The sequence below is a fragment of the Panthera tigris genome, chromosome B1 (genome assembly GCF_018350195.1).
Source record: "Panthera tigris isolate Pti1 chromosome B1, P.tigris_Pti1_mat1.1, whole genome shotgun sequence".
In the NCBI taxonomy this organism is placed as follows: domain Eukaryota; kingdom Metazoa; phylum Chordata; class Mammalia; order Carnivora; family Felidae; genus Panthera; species Panthera tigris.
Window position 1 is genome coordinate 61,203,378 of NC_056663.1, and position 27,019 is coordinate 61,230,396.

The 27,019-nt window shown below is 34.2% G+C and overlaps 1 protein-coding gene across 2 annotated transcripts in view; it reads left to right on the forward strand.

Moving 5' to 3' along the window:
* SPOCK3 (SPARC (osteonectin), cwcv and kazal like domains proteoglycan 3) overlaps positions 1-27,019 on the forward strand; it is a 494,478-nt gene that overhangs the window by 218,164 nt on the left and 249,295 nt on the right. The gene's annotated exons all lie outside the window — the stretch shown is intronic.

Consider the following 27,019-nt stretch of genomic DNA (forward strand, 5'->3'; position numbering starts at 1 on the left):
AAGTCTTTATTCAAACATACCAACAGAGAATAAAGACTTTAGAGAATAAGAATGTAAGTAGAATTTCTAGAAAATGACAAACTTTAAGTTTTGTTGACTTTTCGTATTAGTTTGAAAGCACATATGCATAAAGCCTTTTATAACCTGCTGAATGGAGTAGAGGAGGAATTTATTCCATCATGCCACATCTATTGTGGGAGATTTCAAATGCCAAGACAGGTTGGCTAATGGAGCCAAGATAAAGAGTTTAGGAATAAGTTCACTTGGGACAAAGAATCATGGCATACCAATAATATACTTGCAGAAGTAAGTAAGAGGAAGAAAGACAGCAAGTCTGGGAATGCAAAGTATAAAAGGCTTCTAAGAAATAATGTTGCTATAAAGTCAATATGCTGTGGGAGGGCACAGCATGGCAAAGCAGAGTTAACAGCAATATGTTCCACACTCAAGCATGTCCTCTATGTTACCCTTATAAAGAAATACCAAAACATTGGGCCAGAATTTTATTTTTCTATTTATTTCCCTAGGATTCCAAAGTTTCTGGATTGCTTGGACTCACATTAATTAATCACAAAAATTTAAATATTAGTATGCAAATGTATGTATGGAGAGTTAGGAGAGAGTTGATTTTTACTTGAGAAATCAGCAGGAGGCTGGTGTTGAAATACATTCATGTGTAATCCCTCACTTAAGTTTCAGAGACTTAGTCAATTTATTTCATAAAAGCAAAAACTGTTTTATCACAAGTGTCAGAGACCCTGGGAAAGGTTTTCATTTAACACACAGTTAAAGTTAACACCTCATTGGCCATTTCCTGCCCCCCCCCCCCCCGGGCTCCCTGGACCAAGTCAAAGAGCAACTGAAGTCCTCACTCACAGTTCATCTCATGCCCAGGGCAGAGAGACTCTCTCCTTTCCACAATCGCTGAACACTGAAGCCAGGAGAGGTTAAAGTAACTGATTCAATATCACAAAGCTGCGAATTTTCAGAGCATTGATTCCAGTCTGTGTTTACTGACACCAAAGTCCATGTTTTTACAACTATTATGTCTCACTGCTTCTCTTATTCAACAAAGATATAACTACAGACAAAAAGAAACTTCCTTAATGTGATAAAGACTCAGAACAAAAGCTAGAGTGTTTCTTAATATAAACAGGTGCAATGTTTTAAAAGGAGAACCATTGCCAACTCTGCCTTTGGTATAGTGATAAGCTGGGGCAGTGGGGGAGTCTACTGTGCTTTAAGTAAGTGGACTTCAAAGTGTTTTATGTAAATACTGTTTAGTCCTGTTCTATTTCTGATAAACTATTATAAAATTTGCACTCAGTACACACTATATTCAATAAATAAATAGCTAGTTCCAAAGAATTGATTTTAAGATTAATATTTGATATGCTTTATTTGCTTTGAGGATGTAGGTACATAGTGAATGTTTATACAACACTTAGGGAAGGAGAGTTTTGCCAAGAAGTTTGATCAATAAAGGTGGCTAATGTAAATAAAGCAAGTCTTAAATCTGGGGTGTGTGCACTTTGGGGATGGGGTATGGGAAACAAGGAAAACAGGCTTAATTAATCAATTTTGACCATTTACATAGTTTAGATTAGAAATTACTATTGTTTTTATTTATAAGAACAACTTTCTTTTTTCTTGATCTCATAAAAGAGAAGGTGAAATTTCTTGTTTGCTTCTGTAGGGCGAATGTCATTGTTTAAAGAGGTTTTCCTAATTCTCCCGCCCTCCTCAAACTAGATAAAACATCAATTTTTCCATTACCTTAGAACCCTGCGCTTCTCATTTTTAAATACTCTTACATTTGTAATAAATTGTGTAACATGAATCTCCTGCAAGTGACAGGAAGCTCATGAAGGTAAGGTCTATGTCTTACTTACAATTTTATATGTGACTTGACATACTGGTTAGTATATCGTTCTTTGAATAATGTATGAAAAGAGCTTTTCTTTTTGAATGTTAGAGAGGAAAATTGGGTAGTTTGATCAATTGAACTGGTCAACCTAGATAATCTAAGTCTGAAGTTTTTTTTCTGTGCGCCTTGTGAGTATTTGTTGGAGATAGTCTGGGAAGGACATAGGAGCCAATCAACAAATATCTTTAAATAAATTTATTGAGAAAGATGTGTTCAAGAGACAGTGTAGGAAAATCCTGAATTTACCTCTTCTCATGGACACAACAAATTTATAACTACATATGGAATAATTTCCTCTGAAAAAGACCTAAAAACTGAATGAACAGAGCCTCTACAAAAAAGGAGAAAAGGGCATGTTGGGGGAAAAAAAACACAACAGGAACAGCAATCCGTAATCAGGATGGATCTCAAAAATATGGGACTTTTCCCTGAGAAGTTAAGGGTCTGTGCTCTACATCAGGCACCCCAATGCTTAGATCCTTCACAGGACAGATGACAACCCAAATGCTTTGCCTTGAAAACCAGTGGGAATTAATCCAGGAAAACCGTAGAACTATAGGGAATGGAGAACACAGAATCCCTTGTCCTGGGATCCAGCACAAAAACAACAGTTTGAAAATAACCTAGAACATATGTGAAGAAGACCCAATTACTGATCTTAAAGTATCTGCTGGATAGACAAGAAGTTGCTGGGACTCTCTCTGGGGGCCTCAAATAAATAAAATCAGAAATAAAAGAGAAGTTAAAATTGATACCATCGGAATACAAAGGTTCATAAAAATACTACAAATAATTTTATACCAACAAATTGGACAACCTAGACAAAATAGATAAATTTCTAGAAATACACAATACTCTAAGACTGAATTATGAAGAAATAGAAAATATGAATAGACTAATTTCTAGTAAGGAGATTGAATCAGAAACCAAAAATCCCCAACCAGACAAAAGTACAGAACCAGATGATTTCACTAGTGAATTCTAGCAAATATTCAAGAAGTTAATACCTGTTCTTCTCAAAGTCTTCCAAACAATTGGAGAGGAAAGAATGCTCCCAAACTAATTTTATGAGTCTAGAATTACCTTACTGCCAAAACCAAAGAAAAAACCAGAGAAACACACACACACACACACACACACATGCACACACACATGCACACACAATATTCTTCATGAGCATAGATGAAAACATCCTCAACCAAATATTAACAAAACAAATGACACGATACATTAAAAGGATTTTTCACCATGATCAAGTGGGATTTATTCCTATGTTGCCAGGATGCTTCAACATCCACAGATTAATCAACATAATACACCACATTAACAAAAAGAACAAAAATCATACGATTATCTCAGTATATGCAAAACCAAACGAAACCATACATTTGTTAACAATCAACATTCATTTATTATAAAAACTCTCAACAAAGCAGATATATAGAGGGAAGATGCCTGAACAAAATAAAGGCTATCTATGATAAACCCACAACTCACATCATACTCAATGGTAAAAAACTGAAAGTCTTTCCTTAAGATAAGTAATAAGACAAGGATTCTTATTCTCACTTTCATTCAACATAGTATTGGAAGTCCTAGCCATGGCAATAAGGCAACAAAAAGAAGTAAAATCAATCCAAATTAGAAGGAAATAAGTAAAAATGTCACTATCTGCAAATGATACAGACTATATATATATATATATATATATATATATATATACTCTGAAGTTTTTACCAAAAAAATTATAGCTAAAAAATTTAGTAAAGTTGTAGGATACAAAATCAATATACAGAAATTTGTTGCATTTCTATACACTAACAATAATCTATCAGAAAGAGAAATTAAGAAAATTAAGAAAACAATCTCATTTACAATTGATTTGAAAAGATTATAGTTGGCTAGGAATGAGTTTACCAAGGAGGTGAAAGACCTGTGTTCTGGCAATTGTAAGACACTGATAAAAGAACGTGACAAAGATAGAAAAAATGGAAAGGTATTCTGTGCCCATCAAGTGGAATATTTATATTGTTAAATAGCCCATATTATTCTAAACAATCTTCAGGTTTAGTGGAATCCTTATGAAAATTCCAATGGCATTTTCACAGAAATGACAATTCTAAAATTTGTATGGTAACACAAAAGACCCCAAATGGTCAAAATAATCTTGAGAAAGAAGAACAAGACTGACGTATTATACTCCCTGATTTCAAGTATACTACAAAGCTATAGTAATCAAAACTGTATAGTATGGACTCACAGATCAATGGAACATAATTGAGGGCCCAGAAATAACCCCCCTCATGTATGAACAATTAATTTACAACAAAGGAGTCAAGAACATAAAACAGAGAATGAATGGATAGTGTCTTTGATAAATGGTACTGGGAAAACTGGAGAGCCACATGCAAAAGAATGAAACTAAATGACTATCTTATACCATATACATAAATTAACTCAAAATAGATTAATGACTTGAATGGAAGAAGTGAAATCATAAAATTCCCACAAGAAAACATGGTGGGAAGTTCCTGGACATTGATCTTAGTAGTGTGTTTGTGGACCTGACTCCAAAGACAGGGGAAACAAAAGCAAAAATAAAGAAATGGGGAGACATTAAAACGAAAAACTTCTGCAAAGCAAAGGAAATCATCACCAAAGTAAAAAGCAGTCTACTGAATGGAAGAAGACATTTGCAAGTCATTTATCCTATAAAGGATTAATATCTAAAATATATAAAAAACTCAAAAAAATAAACAATAAAAAAGACCTAATTTAAAAATGGGCAGAGGATCTGAATAGAGATTTTTCCAAAGAAGACATATAGATGACCAACAGACATGTGAAGAAATTTTCATCATAACTAGTTATTAGGTAAATGCAAATCAAAATCACAATGAGATATCACCTCACACTTGTTAGAAGGGCTATTATCAAAAACACAAGAAATAGCAGTGTTGGAGAGGATGTGGAGAAAAGGAAACAGTGGCAATGTCAATGGTTGTTGCCCTTGTGAACACAGTACACAGTACAGACACTTTTCAATTATTTTTGAAATAATTAAGAGTAGATCTACTGTATGATGTAGCTATTCCACCTCTGGGTATTTATCTGGAGAGTATGAAAACAATAATTTGAAAAGATGGATGCATATCCATGTTCATTGCAGCATTATTACAATAGCCAAGATATAGAAACATCCTAAGTGCCATTGATGGGTAAATGGATAAAAAGGATGGCATGCGCATGCACACACACACACACACACACACACACACACACACACACACAGGAACACTATTCAGCCATTAGATGAATGAAATATTGGCATAATTCTACCACAGCATGGGTGTTATTCTAAGTGAAATAAATCAGATGGAGAAAAATAAATCCTGTATGATTTCACTCATATATAGAATCTTAACAAAACAAAACAAATGAATGAACAAAACAATACAAAAACAAACTCATAGATATAGAGAGCAGATTGATGATTACCTAATAGGGTGAAGGGGACTTACTGTGTGGTGATGAATGGTAACTAGACTTAGTGGTGACTACTTTGTGGTGTATATAGGTATCGATGTATAATTTTGTATATCTGAAAATTATATAATGTTATATACAAATTTTACTTTAATAATAAATTTATTGATTGCATAAACAAATACTTGCCAGCAGAAAAGGGAGAGGAGGATATGAAAATATGAAGGAGAAATGAGCCTCTAACAATTAGCTTTAGGAAACTGGTAGACCTTTGCCTTAGGTTTGTAAACAATTGAAATAATTGCTAGTGTTTTAAATCACGATATGTATCTTTGATATCAGAAAAATAGACTGATCAGGAGGTTCATGATGCATTTTACACTAACTGTGAACACTATTGCCAGTGTGGAGAAGGTTGTAAACTCTCCAAGTAAGTCATGTTCAAAATCATATGTTTGGATATTTGTCTCATGAAGAATTTGTCTCAAGCAACTGTTACCTGTGTGCTTGTGCTGGTTTTGTTACCATTATCATCACCAATTACAACAAAAGAGTGTTATGAATAAGGAGAGAAACTTAAGCTGCAACATGTTTTCTAAAATTTAGATGCTTAGTATAAAATATATGATGAGTTTGCCAGGTTTGGAAAATGACCCACTTTATACTGTTATCATGGGGAGCAGCTCTGGGGACGCTTACAGCTGAGAGTCTTTGTTTCCCTGTTTTTGTACACTGCGAGCAAGAAGCCTAGTGTTTTATGCTCCCTTTGCTGCCTGTGCAGCTGCAGATAATTAACACTATTTCTAGATCAGTGTTTCAGGCACCAATCAATGGATGCTGCTGATATTAAAAAAAAAAAAAGTTTTGGCATAACAAAGCAGTAAGGTTGAAGAAGTTATTATAGGACAAATCTAGCCATGTTAATTTCTGCTCCATTTACACCAAAGGTTGAAAAAGCATCAAAAAGGAAATGCTTTGGGCCCTGTAAAAAGGCATTATATAAAAGAATGATGAAGCTAATATAAAATACTATTTATTAAAACAGATATCAAAGGAATGTGAGTCCTAAAACTCTTCTATTTTAACTATGCACTTTTAGAATTCATAATGTTAAAGGCCATTTTTAAAAGAAAATCTGAATTTCCTTATATAATTATTAAATATATGACTCTGATATTTATATTTCCATTGTTATAATGCTGAAATATCCATAATGGAAAGATTCAATCACAGGACTTATTTATAGTAGAGTCTCAAAAATGTTTGTTGAATAGAATTGAACTTATAATTATTTTAAAATAATGCTTCTTGTACTTATGTAAGATTTAGCCTGTGGAGTATATAAATGTGTTGATATTGTCCTAGGGAGAATGAAATCCGGCATTTATTACACACTTAATACATGCAAAGTTTTTACTAAGTGATTTAAATTTATTTATTTTTTACAACATTCCAAAAGTTTTATACTAAAGCCTATTATGGTCCTTCTATAGAATCAAAAACGGAAGCTCTAAGATTCTGGATATTCTGCTTCAGATTATGTATAGAAAGATGGTAGCTAGCTAGATAAAAGGGACAAATTGAGGATTTGAAATCGTTTATTTTTTTGTATACACATTCCTTTTTACAATTACAAATTAATTATATGTTTGCGAACATGTAATTTTTTATACATTTATAAGTAGATGTTTATATAACCATTTAAGTACCTCACTACCGATAGATCTTCCAGTTAGTATCTAGAGGTTTTGCAACACTTTTTTTTTTTTTGGTTTTGCAGCAATTCTGAGCAAAAGTTACAGAAAATGTCTATATACCCTCTGTCCCCACATTTGCACGAACTCCTCCGTTGTCAACAACTCCCACCAGGACGGTACCTTTGTTATATTTGAGAAACTTACACTGACACATCGTTGTCATCCAAAGTCTATAGTTTATATTATTTTTTAATATTAATTGCACTTAAAAAGAGGTAATAGTATTTTGGACAGTGAATTAGTGTAACTCTTCTTAAAACACAGATAATACCTAAAGTTAATCATGTTTCATTTATTTCTCAAGGTTTTCTAATGCTATATATATATATATATATATATATACACACACATATATATATACACATATACATACGTATATATTAAACAAATGTGTATATATATATGTGTGTGTGTGTGTGTGTATATATATATATATATACACACATGGACATTTATTCTAGTTATTGAGGTTGCAGAATTTGTTGCTTATTATATTGTAATATTTTTGAAACATAATATTTATTACTTATAAAACATATTATATAAGTGAGACACTCTTCTATACATTTTATAGATGATAAATAATTTTATTATAACTCTATGTACCTTTAAGAAAATTGCTGAGTTACTTTTGCCTAACGTAGAATTCCTCAGCATATTTTAATCCACATTCTTTTTTGGCTGAATATGTAATTCTTGGATTCTCTATTCTGATATCACTTTCCAGAGGATATAATCCCTAGATACTGGAGAACCTCTCATAAGAAGAAAATTTAGTTCATTAGACTGAACATTTTTAGCAATCATTATAATGTGGTCAAGTTTTACTTCCAATGCTCCGCATTGCAAAAACAAAAAGCATGTTTCTCAAATATAAAAATAAGACAACAGTGATTATATTTTCAAATACACAGCACAGAACATCATTACTATCATATTATCCCCACTTCTGCTGAAAATCAGGGGCTTGTTGATTACAGTCCAAAATCTTTGGCATAGTCCCTTGTAACAGGACCCAGGCAGCTTTACAGCCTCCTCTGGAACTCTCTCCTGGTGACACATTGCAGTCTTACCACTGCAGGCAATTCATTGTGTGGAGTGATGTAACAGAACACAGAGGCCAGAACTGGACTGCCAGACTTCAGTCTAGCCCCAATCTGCTAGCCGTGCGATCTTAAGGAGGTCAATTAAATTCTCTGTACTTCAGTTCTCTTTAAAGTAGGAATGATAAAAATGGTATTTTCTGATGATGCTGATTTAAGGATTAATGAGTTACTATACAAAGCGATTAGAACAGGGTGTGATCCATACCGAGTAGGCATTGTGAAAAGGTTAGTCACTGCTAATTTTTTCCTTTAAACATGTTAATATATTTTATAATCATAGACTCTTCTTATGTCTCAGATTTTTTCCTGGGGAAATGTTCTGTCCATTTATTCCTTTGTTCTGGTAAACACTCCATTAATGAGGAGGCTTTTAGCATGATGGTTATTGGTATGTTACTTGAAATTAGACTGGCTGGCTTTGAAGTTTGTCTCCATCTCTTGGTGGCAGAATGACTTCGAGCATACTAAACTCCCCAAGACTCAGTTTTCTTGTTTATAAAATAGAGATGATAATTGTACTATCTATCTCCCTTTGTTTTGTGAAAATTAAAGACACAATTTGTGTAAAGCCCTTTTCACAGTGTAAGCATTCAATAAACATTAATTATTGAGAAATCTCTATCCAGCTCTCTCTGACACGTGTCCCAGCACAAGGAAGAATTAAATTCTCCTTTATCATTGTGCCTATGGCACATTCAAAATACTTTTTATCTACCCGTATTATAGTAATTTGTTTATATATTTAATAACTTAAGGTTGAGCTGAAGTTGACACAATATTTGGAAAAAATAAATGTTGACTTCTGACTTAGATGAAATTTCAGGTTACTTTCTTTTTCAAGTACAAAGAGATAATTATATGATTTTGCCAGTTGAGAATGGAGAGAATGGGAACAATATGCCATATTTGTGTTGGGGAAAAGTGTGAGAGACAGCTACTTCAGGGAAATAGCAAGGAAATAAACATATTTGCTCTCCTGGAGGTTATTAGGCTATATTTTGAACAAATTCACTCCCTTTAATGATTTTCTAGTTTATATCTTTTACCACTACCCATATATTTATGCCTAGAGAAGAAGGCTTCAGACCAAATAGTTCAAAATATATGAGAAGTATTCACGTGTACTAAAATGCCTCCTCTAAGACTGTCATTTGTGATTAGTTATATTACTTTCCTGTCTTTTCAAATAGCTCTTATTTCCCCGGTGGGTCCAAAGACTTCTATGCTTCTTCTGCTTAGCTTAGCTTAGCTACTTCTCGTGTTTGAAGGAAGGAAAGGCTGGGTCTAAGTGGAGTTTTCCAGCTCTGCATCCCATAATACTGGCTTTAAAGTTTGTAAAGAAGATTTTAATTAATGTACATCTGTGTCTACTTCTAAGTCTCCTGAGACCGAGATTTCAGTTGCGAGAACAGGGTTTGAGTTATGCTGGTTAATAGAGGAGGGCAGTATGAGCAGCCAACCACAAGAAGCCTACACTGGAATGACATGGGGGATAGAAAAAACTCAGTTGATTGCATACTGTGGATGATGATCATCAGGAATTCATTCACAAATAAGCCATTTTCTCTGCCATTCAATTCTTGTTTCATGAATATCTGTTAATGGAGGGAAGACAGTAAGATTAGAAAAAAATAACAACAAAGGAGGGTTCAAATATTGTTTAATGAAGTATGGTTTACAAAATAAACAAGAGGATAGTGGAGACCTTGGAAGAAAGGAAAAACTGGATAATTTATGAAGAAGGTAACATTTAAAGAGGTATTTTAGATAGAACTTAACGTCTCCTACACCAATGTCTTTAAATGATGAAGACTAAAATACTTAGGTTCAAAGTCCAATTATGTTACTTAGATTTCTGATTTATAGCTAGAGAGAGCTAATTACATAGGTTAAATAGATGCTTTTTATATTAAAAGAATATCAGATCCTTTTATCTCTAAGGAGGTTAAAACTAATTGCCTATTAAGAAAAATGATTATACTTTCTCTTCTAAATATAAATATCTTTCTATGCTGTTGTAATTTACTATTTTGAAGGAATTGAGGAAAAATATCATCATTTGTTAGCTAAGTGTGAAAGGAAGGAAAATATTTTGTAAAGATGTTATAAATGGTATCCATTTTTAAATATTTTCTTTAAAATTTAAAATCTTACAAAAATAATGTGGAGGAGAACAACTAAATGACAGAGAAGGGAGTGCATATTGTGTACCTCCCTCTCCCAGGCCACTCAATTTCACTCCCACTCTTGCAGAAATTTTCTATAGGCACACATTCATACAAACACAATTACTTCCTAATGGGAGGATTTTGTGTTATTGTGCTTTGTTTTATTAACTTTCTATATTTTTCATGTTTGCAATTTAGCATACAGATTTTATCATATTCTTTTATTTTTCTTAGATTTTTTTTAGAGTTTATTTATTTTGACAGATGAGAGAGAGAGAGAGAGAGAGAAAGAGAGAGAGAGAGAGAGAGAGAGAGAGAATCCCAAGTAGGCTCTGTGCTGTCAGCACAGAACTCCACATGGAGCTTGAACCCATGAACTGTGAGATTATGACCTGAGCTGAAATCAAGAGTCTAATGATTAACCAACTGAGCCACCCAGGCACCCCTATCATACTCCTTTATATAGCCATAAAGGTACTCATTACATGTATGTACAATAATTTATTTAAACAATGTCTCATTGATGGACATTAAGGTTATTTCTAGGTTTTTATCGTATATGGCTACTTTACAACATTCAACATGCACTTATGCATGTTTGTGTGTCTATTTTTACCAGAAATTCCTAGGAGTTGAGTGGCTAAGTTAAAGGGAGAGTGTATTTAAATTTTGATAGTTATTGTCAAATACCCTATAAGAATAATGTGTCAATTTCTCTACTTCAAGCAATGTATCCTGATGCCTGTATGATCACACTTTTGCCTATAAAAATACTGTTTAGATATTAGTAATTTTGAATTATCAACTATTGAGGTTTGTTCTCGTTTTAAAATTGGTATGTGTAAAATCACGTGATCATATCAATAGATGCAGAAAAAGCATTTGGTAAAATCCAGCACCCATTCATGATAAAAATTCTCAGTAAATTAGGAATGGAGGGATCTTTCTCTACTTGATAAAAGATATCTAAAAAACATACAACTAATATCACACTTACTGGTGAGAAACTCAAAGCTTGCCCACTAAGATAAGGCAAAAGTCAAGGATACCATCCCCTTGTCCCCCTTAACAATCTTTTTCAACATCATATTGCAAGTTCTAACTAATGTAAGAAAAAAATAAAAGGAAATAAACATACACAGGTAAGGAAAAAAAGAAATGAAATTGTTTTGTCTGCAAATTAGATGAAGAAAATCTGAAACAACGGACAAACTAACTCCTGTAACTAACAGGCAATGACAGCAGGATATAAGATTAATGTACGAAGGTCAACTTAATTCCAGCATACCAGCCATGAACAAGTGGAATTTGAAATTCAAAACACAATATCTTTTAACAATATTAATTCTCCCAATAATGGATAGGAAAAATTAATATTGTTAATATGACCACATTACCCAAAGCCATTGAGATATTCAATTTATATTTATCTAGCAAATGTTCCACAAGCAGTTTTAACATTTATATTAATAGCATACTTTTAGCTTGATATCTCAAATTGTGAAATTATTTATGGATGTCCCTTAACCAATGGATAGTTTAGGATATATAGCCCTATATTTTACAATAATGTAAGCTATTTGAATTCTTTTTTTCAAAATACCTGATCTCAAATTCTTTAAATTGTATTGTTCCTCTTTATTGACCTGTACTTGGGGCTTCGTTATGTATTATATTTTAAATTATAAGTAAAAATTAAAGAAGCTGAGGCACCTGGATGGCTCAGTTGATTAAGCATCTGACTTTTGATTTTGGTTCAGGTCACGATCTCAGGGTTCGTGAGACTGAGCCCTGCACTGAGCTCTGTGCTGACAGCATGGAACCTACCTGAAATTCCCTCTCTCCCTCTCTCTCTCTCTTTGCTCCTCCCCCACTTGCTCTTTTTTTCTCAAAATAAGCAAACTTTAAAAAAAGGGACAGGAGAACTGCATAAACATTTTTTTTTCAAAGAATACATCCAGATGGCCAAGAAAGAAAGAAAACAATGCTCAACATCACTTAAATCATCCAGGAAGTGCAAATTAAAACCACAGTGAGATATCATCTCACACCTGTTAGAATGGTTGTCATCAAGAAGATAAGAGATAACAAGTGTTGGTGAGGGTGTGGAGAAAAGGGAACCCTGGTCCACTGTTGATGGGGATGTTGATGAGAAGGTGCAGCTACTACTTAAAACAGTATGGAGTTTCCTCAAAAAATTAAAAATAGATCTAGCATATGATGCAGCAATCAAACTCTGGGTATACATCTAAAGGAAATATGAACAAGATATTATAAAGATATCTATACTTCCATGTTTATTGAAGTATTATTGACAGTAACCAAAATATGGAAATAACCTATGTCTATCAATAGATAAATAGGCAAAAAAAGCTATAATGTGTGTGTATACATATACATATACAATGGAATATTTTTCAGACATGAGAAAGAGGGAAATTCTTCCATTCCTGACAACATGGATGGGCTTTGGAAATATCATGCTTATTGAGATAAACCAGGTAGCCAAAACAAATATTCTATGGTATCACTTATGTATGGAATGTAAAACAGCCAAACTTGTATAAACAGATAAAGGGGCAGTGGTTACCAGGAGCTGGAGGTTGGGGAATTGGGGAGATGTTGTTAAAGGGCATAAACTTGTAACGAGAAGATGAATATGTTTTGAAGATTTAATGTACAGCATAGTAAGTATGGTCAAAAATACCCCAAAGTTGCTAATAAAATAGATCTTAAACGTTGTTACCACAGGGACACCTTGTTAGCTCAGTTGGTTTAGTGTTGGACTCTTGATTTCGACTCAGGTTGTGATCTGAAAGTCATGATCTCAAGGTTGTGAGATCAAGCCCTGCCTTGGGCTCTGTGCTGGATGTGAAGCCTGCTTAAGATTCTTTGTCTCCCTCTCCCTCTGCCCCTCTACCCCTCTCAAAAAAAAAAAGCATTCTCACCACAAAAAAAGAAAAATAATTATATGACATGATACAGGTGTTAATTAAATCTGTGGTGGTATTCATATCACAATATAAAAATGTATTAAGTCAATCTATTGTCTACCTTAAAATTACACAATATTATATGTAAATTATATGTTAGTGAAAACAAAACACATTAATATTAACATTAGCATCTCCAAAATGAAATACTAGGGATAAATCTAACAAAATATGTACCACATTTATATAAGGATAACTTCAAAGCTGATGAAAAAAATCCAAGAATAACTAAATAAATAGAGAAATATTCCATGTTCATGGATAGGAATATTCAGTGTTTTCAATATGTCAATTCTATGGGGATTTAGGACAGTCTGGTGGTTTCTTACATACATAAACATAATCTAACCATATTTCGGCAATCACACTCCTCTGTATTTACCCAATTGAGCTGAAACCATATAGCCACCAAAAAATCTACACACAGATGTTTATGGAAGCTTTATTCATAATTGCTAAAAGTTGGGAACAACCAAGATGCCCCACGATAGGTGAACGGTTCAATAAACTGTAGTACATCCAGACAATAGAATAGTAGGCAGCACTAAAACACAATGAGGTATCAGCCATGATGAGACATGTAGGGAATTTGAAACGCATATTATTAAGCAAAAGAAGACAGTCAAAAAGGGTTGCATACTGTATAATTCCAACCATATGACATCCCGAAAAAGGCAAAACTATGGTGACTATAGATGAGTTACTTACCAGGGTTTGGGAGAAGGCTCAGGGATGGATAATAGGTGGATCCCAGAGGAATTTTGGGACAAACTACTTTGTATGTTGACATAATGACAGATGCATGTCATTATACATTTGTTTAAGTGTATAACATTTAAGAGTGAACTATAATGTAAACTATGGAAATTATGTATCAATGCAGGCTCATCAACTGTAACAAATGTATCCCTCTGTTGAGGGATGTTAATAATGGGGTAGGCTATGCAAGGGGTATATGGGAAATCTCTACCTCCCCCTCAATTTTTCTGTGAACCTTAAACTTCTCTAAGGAAATAAAGTTTTAGTAAACAAATTGGAATATATGAATTTCAGTTTTCAGTTTTAAGAATGTGTGTGTGTGTGTGTGTGTGTGTGTGTGTGTGTGTCTTTAATAATGGTTGTGTTGTGTACATAGTGGTGGTTTAATATCAACCATTCTTTCCAAGTTGTAACATGTTGAAACATGATTAGAAAGTAGTGGCAAGTTAAAGAAATTTGACTGTGCCAATAACATTTTTTGGAGCGGCAACATTTTTGTTTTTTCAGACAATAGGATAGTTTTACTACAAGATAAGGAAGTTTAATTAAAGAGTCTTCACGGTAGGAAAGATGTGCTAGATATTTAAACTGTAACAAGATGTGCATAATTTACTTATTCTCATGATTATTTAGACCTATGATTTTTAAAGCAGTTCATATTTGATAGACAGGTGCTGTGATGAACCTAATTACTGTTTTACATGTTTTGTTTTTGGTAATCTTCTCATCAAATGAATTTTTCTTGTTCGAAATACTTCCCTCTCGAGGTAATCAATTTTATTTCTTAGCATTTTAGAAAACGTAATATTATTATTCTTAAACTGATTTCTAATGATCAACTCTGGTATGAATTCATTTAAATTTAGTCATGACATTTAAAATATTAAACCCAAACTTTCTATTACGAGGTTTTTATTAAAGAATTCAACATTTTGGGTACATTACAGTTGAACCTTCTGCTAACCAAATGTTGGCAGAAAAACAATAGTATTTCCAGGCAATGGGTATTCAATGCCAGAGCATATAAATGTCTAAAGTTTGTAAAAAGCCTTTTTTCCTATAGTTGACTAATGTAGATAAATAATTATGAAATGTAGGGTCACGTACTGCTATATTTCAGCGAATTATTTGTCTTTCTTTTTCTAGATTCCAGATTTATTTTTATTTATTTCCTTTAAATTTCTTTAAAATATTTTTAAAAACATTTTTAATGTTGGGCCTATCTAGTGTCAAAATATGGAACTTGATACTTTGTATTTACCTCTCTATTCACATTGTGATTCAGAATATGGAATTTATATTCATTGATACTCACCTACCGGCGGATCCAGATAGCCATACAACAAAGGATCTTGTCCCGCCTCCACATGGTAGATTTGTTGCTGCAAAGTGGCTTCTAGCCCAGGTACTGCAGTTTTCAGCTGCTCTTCCCACTAGACCTCACTGCTGTGTGAGGTCATGTGACTAGTTCTTGCATGTTGAACCAGAGTAGATGTAATGTTTGTCATTTCAGAGTCCAGATTGTTAAGAAATGGGTGTGGTTTAAAGAATCTACTGGGGACCTCATCTGGATGTGATGAAACCTTTCTTGCCACGTAGGTACATGCACATCCCAGAACATGATATGCCCTAGAAATTCCACATAATTTATTCCCAAGTGTGGGCACTGATAAAATTGCAGCATATAAGGCATGAGAAACACTGATTAGTATTTCCAGATGATTATGAAAAATTACTCCAGACTGTGGAGTCTCAGTAAAGTTAGAGGCATTTTACCTGTGTTGTAAAGAAGGTTTTTGGCAATTTTATACTCAAATAGTATATAAGAAGTATTAATTTGAGGCTTCAACCCCAGTTGTAGGCTCAAAACATAATTATTTAAAATACTTATACTGTAATTACAAATGTAAATTACACCTGTGAGAGCCAGTGACATTGTTGATCACTTTTCTAGATCCCTTTCTAGATCCCTTCTTGTTTTAGCCTTGGGATCCACTGTTATCTATAGAGGGTTAGTAACTAGGATGAAGTCATTTAGGATAGAAAGCTTTTTAGAGATAATTTAATTCAATTCTGCATCCTAAGTATAAGGCAATGATTGTTACGATTAAGAAAATTATGATGATAAGAATTAAGTTGAGAGTCATGGAAGTAACAATGCCTAAACGTTTATTGCTAACAGATTACTGCGAAACTTGTAGGCACTTCACATGTTACTTCGTTAATACTATCATTATCCTCATTTTACAGATTAAGGCATTAAAGCTCAGTTGTTTATAGTAATTGCAAACGGCCACACAAATAGTAAGCAATAGAGTCAGGAATTGAGTTTAGCCTGTTGGATGTCAAAGCCTCCACTATTTTCTGCCATAAGAGGTTGCTTGTTAACTGCCCTCCTCAGGGTCACACAGTTCTCTATTCATTTATATACTTAAGGCAAAATCTAGGTTGTCTATATACAGATATTATTATTGAGTCTTGTGTGGCTGTATCTACTTTTAATTAGACAATTCACACTTTCTGGTAATCATCTGTGCACCCTGAGTCTAATTTTATCACTATTTCTATAACCTGCTATTGTGAAAGTATCTATTCTTGTTGTTTTACCATTCATATTTCACCATTTTTTTATGGGGGGAACTCATTGTCTTGTTCACAAAGATAATAGAAGCCATCAAATTGTATCTTTTTGGGTTCCCTCTGACTTTCAGTTTTCTAACTTTATTTAATAGTTGTGGGATACACTCAGAACAGTGTTGTTCATCATTATTGTTTTGATTACTATTACCATTATTGTTAGCCTTCATCATCTTTTCTTATGCAATCCTATTCCTTCAACTTGTGTTCTAGACTTTAGACCTACAATTTCCTGTCTCTATTAGCTTTAATAACTATTCTTCCACATAAAATCTTAAATATTTCTATATCTTGCTTAGTTATTGGAGCATATAAACAGATTCAAGTTACTATGACCTGAATAACAAAAGTGGGCAAAAACTCTGTATCTTCTCTTTACCTTCAGTCCCCTTCTAATTCATACTGTGCACTTTTACCGCCATGTGCAGGCAAATATCTTAAAAGTATTTCATTTTTATTTCATTGCCTCTTGTTTGTTTCCTCATAAGTAGTACATGGTTATAAAAATCCTGCAAATTGAATTTTTCTATGCATAGAGACTTTTTTTACTTACAGTTTCTTAACTTATTTAACTTACAGTTTTTATGCAGCTAAAGCAATTGAACGACTTTTCCGTAAGGCACTGGTCATTTCTATGTTGCCAATTCATTTTGTTCTTCTCTTATCAGAGTTTTCTACTATATTAATTAATTAATTAATTAATTCATAATTCATTCATCATTGAACATGCATATTGAGCACATACCACAAGCTAGAGGCACTCAGACTACAGAGTTGTGAGGACAGAGAAAACCTGCGCTGTTGTCACTTTCATGTTTCAGAGGTGAAAGACAGAAAACAAAGAAATAAAACAAACTCAGTACAACTTAAGATGGTGATAAATGACAAGGTGAAAATGGAGCTGAGTAGTGGGAGAGACATGTGGTGGAAGGAAGCCTTCTCAGGATAGACAATGGAAAAATTACCCAGGTGAAATCAATCATTTTCAGATACAAGGGAAGAGTGATACAGGCATAGGGAACAAACTTGGCATATGCCCCCAAAACAGCAAAAAGGCCAGTGTGGCTTGAAGAAAGGTAAGATACTAGTTTCGAAAAGTGGACAACTTCTCAAATCTTATAGGGGTTTGTAAGCCCCGTAAAGGTTTTGTATTTTATCTTAAGGATAGGTGAACCATGGGAGGACTTTGGTAGAGAGAGGGATAAGAAATGAATTTCCTTTCTAAAGGATCGCTACAGATGTCCTGAGAATCAAGAGTGTAAGTGGAGGTCCAGGTAGTTATAAAGTGAGTCCAGGGGTGCCTGGTTGGCTCAGTCGGTTAAGTGTCTGACTTCGGCTCAGGTCACGATCTCACAGTTTGTGAGTTTGAGCCCCATGTGGGGCTCTGTGCTGACAGCTCGGAGCCCGGAGCCTGCTTCGGACTCTATGTATCCTTCTCTCTCTGCCCCTACCCCACTTGTGCTCTGTCTCTCTGTCTCTTAAAAATAAATAAATGCTAAAAAAATTAAAAAAAAAAAAGAAAGTGAGTCCAGTAGCTTTTGGGAATAGATCCTGGTAATGTGGGGAGGGGAGAGTTGGTAGTTCACAGAGTGTATTAAATGAAACTAAATGGACTTGTGGATCAACTGAATCTTGTTTTGAAGAGTGTGTGTGTGTGTGTGTGTGTGTGTGTGTGTGTGTGTGTGTGTCTTGTGAAAGGAAATTGAGAATTTGTGGTAAATAATTACAAATAGCCCTGGATCTGTTGTCATTTCTATGTAAAACCATTGAACAGACCCCCATATACATCATCACCCAGATGTATTCAATTATTTCTTGGAGATTATCGAGTCCTTTCACTGAAGCTCTAGTTTCCCCAGCTCAGTTGCTAGCAGTGATCACAAATTGTGAGCCTGCTTCTGTGAGGATACACAACACATGGTTCACGTGCTGTAAAATTTTGAATGAAAGCATTAGAACCTAATCCTGGCAAGGCACAGTTTTCTACGCCATTCAGCATGGCGAGGCTGGTGGAATGCTTTGACTAGGTCATCTTTGCAGTATTTGCTCCTGGTGTTATGATTGGGGATCCCACTGGAATCACAAAGAATGTGGGGAGGATAGTTACAAGAAGTGTGTGTGTGTGTGTGTGTGTGTGTGTGTGTGTGTGCACGCAAGCACGCATGTACACCTGTGGAAAGAATAAGAGCAAATTATCTATGAGCAAAAACCACAGCGGAAAATTAAAAAAAAATAATTCTTGAATAAGTGAGCATGGTAAAAATTTTACTGAGGTGTTTTATTTTCCCCAGAATTTTAAATTGTTTCCCAGAATTTTACTTCAAACCAGTGAGAATTTATAGGAATGATAAATTTATAAGTTTGAGAAATTAGGAAGAAACAATTTTTAAGTGAAATTATTTCATTTGTAGATTCTCTTTGTGATTCAAAATTCCATAAATTTTGATGCACTGTTACAGAAAAAAAGAGGAAAAGCATGTTAAACTTTTAGAGCCTAGGGAAAGAAAATATAATTTCAGCTTAACCTTTATCTATTCTTTTAGAGTGAATGTACAAAACTAACCAGGAATTTTGATATTCTAGTGTTTGTGAGATTAAAATTTTCCATTGAGAGATAAGAAGTATTTTATTTTTCCTTTCAGCTTCATTGAATAAAAGCTAACACTGCAAGTCTTAATATATTTTATTTTATTTTTTTAATTTTTTTAACATTTATTTATTTTTGAGACAGAGAGAGAGAGAGAGAGCATGAACAGGGGAGGGTCAGAGGAAGAGGGAGACATAGAATCTGAAACAGGCTCCAGGCTCTGATCTGTCAGCACAGAGCCTGACATGGGGCTCGAACCCACAGACCACGAGATCATGACCTGAGCCGAAGTCGCATGCTTAACCGACTGAGCCTCCCAGGCGCCCCAAGTCTTAATATATTTCAATGTGAAAATAAAATTGTCTATTTTTCACCTGACTATATTATTCTCATGTTAATCCGAGTGCCAGAAAACATGGTGTATTATAATAATTTTTTTACTCACACACCATATTGAAACTCCAGAGCTTTATAGAATGGTTTCCAAGGATTATGATTATTGTAGGTGTTTTTCCATTTATAAAATTCTAACATTGAGCACAACATTAAGTCCTGAACACTTAGGAAAAAAAAAACAGAAAACTGAGTACACATTGACATGTATTCTGTGACTTTTCATTAAAGGGAGCTGTGACAATGGAAAGTGTCATCCGATTTTAATAAAATGGTTTGATGCAAATGCAAGTTTCACTTGGAAACTCTGTGTTCAAAATCATGAGTCCTGAAGAAGATATAACTTGTTGCCACTTTGCCTGGTCAGACCAGTCTAAATTATAGCAAGCTAATGATCTTTGCAAACATTTAAAATTTTTTGATTACAGTTCACACGCAATGTTACATCGGTGTCAGGTGTACACACCATAGTGATTTAGCAAGTTTATACATTATGCTGTGCTCGCCACAAGTGCAGCTACTGTCTGTCCCCATAAAATGCTGTTACAATACCAACCACTCCATTCTTATGTGGTGCCTTTCATTCTCATAACTGATTCATTCCATAACTGCAAGCCTACGTCTCTCATGCCCCTTCACTCATTTTGTCCATCCCTCTTCTCACCTGTCCCCAGAAAGCCATCAGTTATAGGTCTGACTGTGCGTTTTGTTTATTTATTTTTTCTAGATTCCACAGATGAGTGATATCATAAGTATTGGTCTTTCTCAGTCTGACTTATTTCATTTAGCATAATGCCCTCTAGGTCTATCCATGTCACAAATGGCAAAACCTCATCCTTTTTTTTTTTTTTTTTTAATGACTGAGCAATATTCCAATGTGTGTGTATACGTACCACATCTTCCTTATCCATTCATTTATCCATGAACATTTGAGTTGCTTCCTATCTTGGTTATTGTAAATAATGCAGTAAACATAAGGGTGTATGTATGTTTCTTGATGCTTGTTTCAGGGTCAGATTCTCATTGTGAAGCATTTATTAGGTCTTTGGTTTCAAACAATCCAGAGATACCCTGTGAGAAAATAGGCTGGAGGATGTTTATTTCTTTCCCAGTCTCAGTAGTGATGCAAAAAGCTAATAAATATAAATAATAATGAAATTGTCATTTATAAAGAATATTATGCCTGCAGCTTCTCTTCTGGAAGATAAAGTAGACGATCTTCACTCCGTATTCTGAATGGCTCCTAGATAATAATTACCTATTTTCTTTGAAACTAAATGTTTTCTATCCTGCTTCATTTATAAAAACAAGAAGTAGATGTATCTATGCAATGAACTAAAAGCTTGATTATTAAAGATAAAAATTGAAGAGTTCTTATTACAAAACAAAAGTTATTCCAGATGACAAACATCATTTTTTAAATGAAATTTTAACCAAGAAGCTATTATAGACATTTCATAATCTACACTTAACTGTATGGAAAAGATAAAATGGCTGCTAAGAAGCTAAAAGGAAGAAACGATTAATTGTTTTTGGTCTTAGACTAGAAAAGGATCTTAAATATCTAGTCCATCTTTGCATTTTGGAAATGAATTCTTTTACATTGTACCTTTTCATCTAATTTATGCTGTTTTGATGATCAGAAATCTCTTCCTCATATTGAGCTAATTCTAGCTATACCAGCTATCCGGTTGATCCTTCTACCAAGAGTTTATTTAAATAGGGGAGATAGCTACACTTGTGAGCAAAGCATAATGTATGAACTTGGCTGAATCACTATGTTGTACAGCTGCAACTAATGTAATGTTTTGTGTCTACTATACTCAAATAAAAACATATAAAGAAATAAAAATTAAAGAGGAGGCTGTCAACAAAGTAAAAAAACCTCAGTATTTTATAATGAATTTAATACAAAGTGTTTTACATCTATAAGCTCAATTGTGATGTTTGACCAGTTTAGGAGTTGATTAAATTGCACAGCTACAAGAGGGCCAGAGGGCTACTTATGTTGGAATTGAATTATATAGTTTACCAAATTATATCCTTGAACTTTTCTTACTTAGAATTATTTTCTATAACTTGTAGAAAAGTTTGTCAGAGGATGGTGAAAGCAGTTACTTTCATTAAAAAGTATTTTAGTAACCCAATTGTAGAGTGTGACTTATGGGGCACAGAGTGGAAATGCTGCCTTGGGGGAGCCTTCTTTATCTACATCTGCTGAGGGGTCCTGTGTGTTCTTTGATTTGTTTTCATTGTTTTAGATCCCAGTGACCAATCCATCTCAGATCTTAATGGATCCTGAAGAGCCATTTAAACTTATTGTTCAATCTAGTAAATTATCAAGGGAAACATGAATAAATTATTGAGAAAAAATATGAACATAATGATAATTAAAAATGAATTTAAATGCATTTGTAGTATTAGATTTATAAGAAGTATCATTTCCTAGGTAGAAGTACAGCTGCTTCAGTTAGCTTGAATTATTCTTTTTAAACACAATTGTCTGAAGACTGGTTAGCATATTGCTGAAAGGAGATACTGTTTCTTAGGTTTTTCTGCAATTTTCCTAAGAGAAATCATCACTGCAGCACAAGTATCTCTGTGATGCATGGCCTTTTCTTCCTGTTGCTTTATTATATCCAAGTGAATGGGGAAATAGATTTCCAACTCAGTGCATATTTATTAAGCACCTATAAATGTATAAGACATGGTGCTATCCACTGTTGGGAATCCAAATTAATAATGAAATATACCATAGTCATGACTTCAAATAGCATTAATTTAATAGAGACATAACCATATAATTCCACAAAGAGGTAAATGGGTTTAAATATAAATGTAAAGCATTTGTGAAAGAATAATTGATATATATTTTAATTTCATATAATCCCGTGCTAAGCTATGTATTAGAACCAAATAATGATAATGACCAAGGCAGAAACTGGAAGAAATGGAATTAATGGTCATTACAATAATCTCTTTTCTACTATGCCATTGTTATATTTTACTCTGTTGTGTATAGATCAATTCTGTATGGAAAAAAACTCCTAAAAGCTAATGATTATATTATCAAAATGGAAATCCATTTTATGTATTTGTACAACTCTACCTTATTATTTATACTTACTGGACGATTACCTCAGGAAAGAACTTGGGAAAGAGGAGCCAATAAATCATAATTATTGCCAGTTATCTTTATCAATAATTGGCTACCATTCCGGTTCCTAGGAATGCATTATTTGAATGCAGATATGGGCTCTCTAAATATAGGGATACCACATTCTTTTTTTTTTTTTTTAAATTTTTTTTTTAACGTTTATTTATTTTTGAGACAGAGAGAGAGCATGAACGGGGGAGGGTCACAGAGAGAAGGAGACACAGAATCCGAAACAGGCCCCAGGCTCTGAGCTGTCAGCACAGAGCCCGACGCGGGGCTCGAACCCACGGACCGTGAGATCGTGACCTGAGCCGAAGTCGGACGCTTAACCGACCGAGCCACCCAGGCGCCCCGGGATACCACATTCTTAATAAAATATCTAAAAATAAATATAGCTTAAGTTTTACATCTTACAACTCTGCTCTTTTAACTTTGTAATTCTAGTGACTAAAATTTATAGCTATTCTAGATTGTGAATAGAAAGTTAATCATAGTTCCAAACTCCATGTTCTCCAGTTAGTATAGTTCAGAGTTGATGAAAGTCATTTACTTAGATGAACCTAAAAGTTGGTATTTTCATCTCACGGATTATTATTTAGTGTGTTTTTATTATGTGAGGTCATAAAAAAGGTATTTTGGTTTTCTACATAAATGAGAGAAGAAAAAAAAAGTCAAATCATGGAAAGACAGCTCCGTATTATCAGTAAACTTTATATTAAGGGCATGGAACATCTTCTACTGCAGTGAGGTCTCATTTGACCCGATGAAACAAATTCTTGGTGATGATAATGGGGGAAGGCTAAAAAAGATACTACTGCATTTGTTTGTTTGTTTGTGTATTTATTTTTCATTCATTCATTCATTCACTCATTTACTCATTCATCTATTCATCCAGCCATCATTTATTATCTGCAACATATCAGTACTTCTTGGTGTGATGCATACACTAGTGAATAAAAGGAATATATATTTTGCCCTTATGAAAGCTAAAATTTAATATGATATTTTTAAAGAATGAAGACATATGTGAAGACACTATGATATCACTGCTGTGATCAATATGCAATTGGTATGATACCCTAATTGATAGAGTTGTCAGACTTCTTGAAGTCATGACATCAAGACGGGGACGTGGAGGATTGAATGGAAGTAACCAGGCAAAGTGTAGGAAAAAGAGTGAGGCAGAGGAAACAGTGTATGCTAAGGACCTGAGGAAGGACAGAATGTGACATGTTTGAAAAATTGAAGGGAAGACAGTGGAACTCTCATGGACTAGGAGAGTAGCCAGACATAGATGGAGGGAAGTAGATACATCAGTGATATATTTTGAAGACAGAAACAAGAGAGCTTAATGATTAACTGTACATGGAGAATTAACGCAATGTAATAATCAACAATGATGTCTGATTTATTGTGTTAATTATCTGGGTAGATTTCGACATCATTTTAAGCATCAGATCAGCCTGGATGAGAGAAGGAACAATAATCTGGAGCTCCATTTGAGCATGTTAAATTTAAAAGGCTAATAAGATAGCCAGTAGAGATGTGAAATAAGCAGTTTTAAAAAGTCAGAAAAGTTTGGTGTAGAATTACACTTCAACATATGAATTAATTATAACTCGCAGAAATGGATAGGGAGAGCCTGAAGACAGAGGACAGAAGAGAATAGCTCCCCAGGAAATTCCGATATTTAGAGGTAGGCATTGAGGAAGAGCCTGAGTAGGAGAAACTAATGAAGTAGGAAGAAAAGTAGGGATTCATGGTGAAACAGACGCTAACAGAGAAATTTTTTAGGGGGAGGAAACTGTTGACTGTGTCCCTTCTGCAGAGAGAATGAGTGAGATATTTATAGGAAAGCAACTACTGAATTTGACAATTTGGGGGTGGAATTTGTAGCAGAGTAGATATGGGCGTGCAGGGAAATAAGCAAAAAGAAAATATGTTCTGAGGAGAAAATACTAGAAAATTATCACTAAAGAACGAGTGATGGGGCGCCTGGGTGGTTCAGTCAGTTAAGCGTCCAACTCTTGATTTCAGCTCAGGTCATGAACTCACTCACGGGTCGCGACATTCAGCACTACTTTGGGTTTAGTGCTAAGCGTGGAGCCTGCTTAAAATTCTATTTCTCTCCCTTTGCCTATCCTGGTGGGCACAGGCACTCTCTCTCTCTCTCTCTCAAAAAGTTCATTATTTAATTAAAAATTTATTTAAAGAAAAACACCAAAGGGTTTTTGTACTGTTTTGTTTTGGTTCATATTAAGGGGTTGGAGCTTATAATCAGAAGACTGCTTGGAAGCAATGGGGGAGTTCAGTAAACCAGGATAGACCTTTGGTTTAGGAGAAAGAAAACCAGAGGCTTTGAGAAAATGAGAAGTGAGGGATCCTGTCTGCATGTGAGTGGCTGAGGGTTATTCTGTGTTAGAAAAAGGGACACTTCCTTAGTCTTATAAGAAGCTAAAAAGAAAACGTTTGCAGATGTATGCGAATTTATAAATTGTAAATTATGGAAGTATTCTCCCCAACGTCTTCTGTGTTCTAAAGGCATCTAAGTAGGTCATTATAATTCTTAACAACCATAAATATTTTGAAAACGGAATTATTATGAGGTTTCTTGTTATTTCCATAAGGATACATTGTCATGTTTCAAGATAAAATATACTAAATTATGTACAGGGGAAAGTCTCCCTCCCAACCTGTCCTATATCACCTAAAAATTCCATTTCCTGGACTCAAGTGATGTTTTCAAAGTCTTTTGGATATTTCTAAGAAGATTTTATTCACCTATAAACAGATGCATTTTTTAAATTTGTATTTATTTATTTTCATAAACATAATTTGTCATCAAATTGGCTAACACACAGTGCGTAAAGTGTGCCCTTGGTTTTTGGGGTAGATTCCTGCGGTTCATCACTTACATACAACACCCAGTGCTCATCCCAACAAGTGCCCTTTTCAATGCCCATCACCCATTTTCCCCTCTTCCCCACCCCCCATCCACCCTCAGTTTGTTCTTTGTATTTAAGAGTCTCATGATTTGCCTGCCTCCCTCTCTGTTTGTAACTATTTTTTCCCCTTTCCTTCCCCCATGGTCTTCTGGTAAGTTTTTCAAGTTCTACATATGAGTAAAAACATAATGATATCAGTCCTTCTCTGACTGACTTATTTCATTCAGCATAATATCTTCCAGTTCCATCCACGTTGCTGCAAATGGTAAGATTTCATTCTTTTCCATTGCCAGATAGTATTGCATGTATATATATATATATATGTGTGTGTGTGTGTGTGTGTATGTATATGTGTGTATATATATATATACATATATATACGTATATATATGTGTGTGTATATATATATATATATATATATATACACACACACACACACACACACACCACATCTTCTTTATCCATTCAACAGTTGATGAACATTTAGGCTCTTTCCATAATTTGGCTATTGTTGAAAGCGCTGCTATAAACATTAGGGTACACGTGCCCCTATGCATCAGCACTCCTGTATCCCTTGGGTCAATTCCTAGCAGTGCTATTGCTGGGTCATAGGGTAGTTCTATTTTTAATTTTTTGAGGAACCTCCACACTGTATTACAGAGAAGCTGCACCAGTTTTCATTCCCACCGACTGTGAAAGAGGGTTCCCATTTCTCCACATCCTCTCCAGCATCTGTAGTTTGGTCACAGTGGCTAAAATGAACAACTCGGGAAACAGATGCATTTTTTAATATTTTCTTTTTTCCTTTAGTTTCCCATTATCTTCACTGTATGTGTGTATGTGTATGTGTGTAAATTTCCTTAATAAGGTATTCCAAGATCATTTTGAGTAAACGGAGCTTCTTTCTTTTTTTTTCCTTATACCTACATTGCATAACTTATTACTGTTTTTAAACTGCTTATACATACATGTGATGATTTGTATATGGTATATTATTCTAAGTTCAGCACATGGTGAATATATAGTAAATATTATATCAGGAGTAAATATCTCCTTAATTTTCCTGGTATTTTGGAGACATTATGAGACATAATGACATAAATT